The sequence below is a fragment of the Octodon degus genome, unplaced genomic scaffold (genome assembly GCF_000260255.1).
Source record: "Octodon degus isolate 3935 unplaced genomic scaffold, OctDeg1.0 scaffold00119, whole genome shotgun sequence".
NCBI classification, from domain to species: Eukaryota; Metazoa; Chordata; class Mammalia; order Rodentia; family Octodontidae; genus Octodon; species Octodon degus.
Window position 1 is genome coordinate 4,836,340 of NW_004524695.1, and position 4,042 is coordinate 4,840,381.

Genomic DNA, 4,042 nt, shown 5'->3' on the forward strand with positions numbered 1-4,042 from the left:
GAAACATTATGTCCTGCAGGGATGTGCTATAAATCTTTTTTAAAAGTTAAAAAGAAATATCTTAGAACTCACTAAGACATTAGACACGCTGACTCACATAAGAATAATGTCCCCTATCTTAATTTGGGCCAGAAACCCTACTTGTTCTCAGGGTCCTATTTTTGATGGCAGACCACCTGTGACAACAGAGGAAACAGAAATGCCTGTGAACCATGATGGCAGGCCTGAATGTGGCAGCAGCAAGCCAAGGAAGTTCCATGAAGAGAGCTTATAAAACTCAATATTCTCTCTCCTCCCATCCCTTCAAACTAAGATTTCCATAACAGAAGCACATGAATGTTCACTGTTAGTTTTACCCAGTAATCACCAACAAGCTAAAGGGCACAACCTTGTTCAACCATACTGAGTGTTTATAAATTTGATCATTCAAGTGTTTATTGTGTTAAGTGACTCAAAACAACTGGTTCACCTTATTACTTCATTAAGAGTTTTTCTTGACCAAATTGATTGACTCTACAGGGTGCTTTATTATCAGGCTGAAAAGCAAACAAGGAACTAATCCCTTCAATATAGAGCAGTTAGCACATTCATCAGGTGGGTTCTTGCTCATCCTATCCCTGAGAAGGCTGATTTACACTTGTTGACTTATCACAACTGCAGTTCTATTGGGGAACATAGTGAAGCATGAGATTTCTAGTAGAAGAATTAAAGAACTCAAGAAATTCAAATGCATATTATCAGCTGACAAACACTAATGACTTTATGGAGCTCAGTTGGAAGCTAGCTGCTTCTAGGAAAAATGTCCTCCTTAAATAATTTGCTAACATGTTTAGAGGAGCCGCCTGGTGCCAAGAATAGGATTAATCACAATTGTCAATTATGACAGGCTATTTATGGTTGCATGCACAGTGCTGCTTGATTGCTGAACTGTTTTAATAATGTTATAAACACATGAGAGTCCACCATTCTACAAAAAAATAAAATATTGAAATCTATTTACCACTTGTTTAGCTTTCTTTCATCTTTCTGATGAAAATGATGGGGGTATATTTGAATTGATGAAATGAAATATGGATTATGAGATATTTCTAATCTCAGTTTTATTATTTTCCAGTTGCCATCGTTAGAATCACTCTCACAAAGTGTTGCCTACTAGTTGTTTCTAGGTGGCTTTTCTTAGTTAGTGGCTGTTACATAGTGTATAGGTTTCACATGTTGACTTCTCTTTAGTAAAAATAACTTGTCATGTCTTTACAGGATCCCCTGCAAAGATTAATTCCAAGTTTTATGGTTTAGCTTGTCATTATTGGTGGATACATTTATCTGTGCCCATGGGTAACAGAGTCATTTAACAACTGAAGTGTATTACGCAGTTTGTGAGTTACTTATATAAGGGATTCACTCACCTCATTTTCCATCAACTTCCTAAGATAGGCATGACTAATGCCACACAAAGGCATGAGGGTGCCAAAACTCAGGTTTCACTGGTGTTCTTCTGTTTGCCTTGACACGAATCCTGAGATATTGCTGTGCTCCACTGAAATCAGTAGGTCTGATCCTCCTTCTGGGCAGAATTACAGGGCTAGGCCAAAGCTCTTTTCTTCCTTTTGTTAAATTGACCTCTAAATAGATGATGGGGCATCTATTTTGACTTTTATCTGTCCAGACTTGAAGAACGATGTGCTAAATCAAAGGTAATTTTGCCCCTTGTTTCTCTTCTGCTCTGAAATCAGTATGATTTCACAATGGAAAACTTGTACAGGAGCCCAAAACCTGTTGGCAGTGAGCTCATGTTTTCAAAGTGAAAACAAATGCTTATCCCGGCTTCCCCTGCAGCTGTCTTTTCTGGGATTGTATTGTTCTACCTCCTTGATTAGAGGCCTAAAAAAAATTCCAGGGAAAGAACTGAGCTGGAGACAAACCTTGAGGGATCTGATTTCTTGAATTCAGACTATCTATCAGCTTCCTCTTTACATCTTATTCTGAACAGAGATGTGTTCAAGGTCAAATAGAACCACAACCATTTGGTCTGATGAAAATGACGAGGGTGTATTTGAATTGATGAAATGCAATATGGATTATGAGATATTTCTAATCTCAGTTTTATTATTTTCCAGTTGCCATCATTAGAATCACTCTCACAAAGTGTTGCCTACTAGTTGTTTCTAAGTGGCTTTTCTTAGTTAATAGCTAATAATGATTGGTAATTAGCAAATAATTTGAATGTAAATAGATTCTTCTACATTGCCTACAAATACTTGAACACAATTTGTTCTCTTAAATAGCCTAGAAATTAACCAAAGTCTTGATGGAACTGTTAATTTATTTGACTAAAAAAAGTTCTATAGGAGAAATACTTTACCTGAATTGTAAAGTATTTTGAAATAATGTGTCTGATATTTATGAATTATTACTGGCATTGTTTAGCCAGACCACCCATGGGGAAAAACTGTGTCTTGGAAGAGGATTTCAGAATACACCTCAGGAAATCACTGAATATTTTAGGAAAAAAAATGCTTAATCCTAATAACTTTGTCTGTCTTCTTGTTTTAATTCCAGGTGACAGCGTCTTCAATGGGGGAAGTGAAAAATGATTACAAAGGAAAATTCACTAGGAAATTACCACTTTGGAGGGCATTAATAAAGTCTGGATGGAAAGTATTACAGTATAAAATGAGGTAATAATAATGTAAACACAAAAATGTCAGAAATGGAGCAGGCCGGATTTGGTGAGCCATGACTCATGGAATGTGAAGAGCAAGAAGTGGAAGAAGCAGCAGGGTGAGGATCCAGACCCAAGTGTATCGCGTCAGAATCTCGGTAATCATCAGAAAGATCATCCAGTGAGACAATAAGAAGTGCTAAAAATAAGAAGCCTTACATTTGCCATCCCTTGGAAAAAGAGCACATTTCCCCACAATGAAGGGTTCATCGTCAGTTTTGTAGAGAAAAGATGGTACACTGATCCACTGGTTTTATAATTTTCTTATCAGTAAAATACAACTGTTGTTATTCATCTCACAAGGATAAGAAACACATTCAATGACTGACATTTCAAAAACCTGGTAACTTTCACCCTGTTTCATTCTGGAAAGACTGAAGGCCACTTGGTGGTCAGGACCAGCAGGACCAGGGAGAAGCCCTTCTGGTCCATAGCCATGAAGTTCTGTGTAGGCTTCACATCAGGCGGAGTGACCAGACTGTATTTGCACTCCCGCTGACCTGTTTCGCCAGTGCCTTTGTAGTCCACACTCTAAGCCCAATACCAGCACTATTAAGGTTTTATATCTCTAATTTTCCCTGCCACCTAGACATCACTAAATACCCCTTACCACCTTTTCCCTGGTATTTACTAATCCTTTTATATTTGTTACCCACTCATTACTGTTTAATTTTCTTTTAAATTTTAATAAGCAATACAGTTGTGTGATTTTTAAACATCTAAGTGGTTTCCCCTTCTTCTCAAACCTATTTAACTTTTCAACCTACTTTAATAAACTATCTTGGTCAAACAGTCTTTATAATTGCAACTGAAGGGGCCAGGGAGATAGCTCAGTAGAATAAGTGCTTGCCTGGCTAGTGCAAGGGCCTGAGTTCAATCCCAGGTTCTGAAAAAAAATTTAAAAATGATGATGATAAAATAAAATATCATTGCAACTGAAGGTCCTTACAGCCTTGTTTTCTGAACTAGCAGATCAAAATATATTCTTATTTTTCCACTTTACATGTCACCTGCCAGAATACGGAATAGTTCATACACTGCTCTGTTTTTTGGCTCATCATCAACATTCTCATGACATAATACCATGCAGGTATATAAAAAATGGCCTCTTTATTTTTAGTAATGTTCTTTGTTATAGAATGTACCTTATTTAAGTAAACCTGTCCACTATGAGTGAATACCTTTCTAATATTAGCAATAATAACTGACAGCTATTAGATATCATTCTGAAAGCATTGCTTTGTGTAATTTCACCTAGCTATAAAATGCAGAGTTCTTTAAATATTGGTAGATATTGTCAAATTTATTTTTATTAGGTTT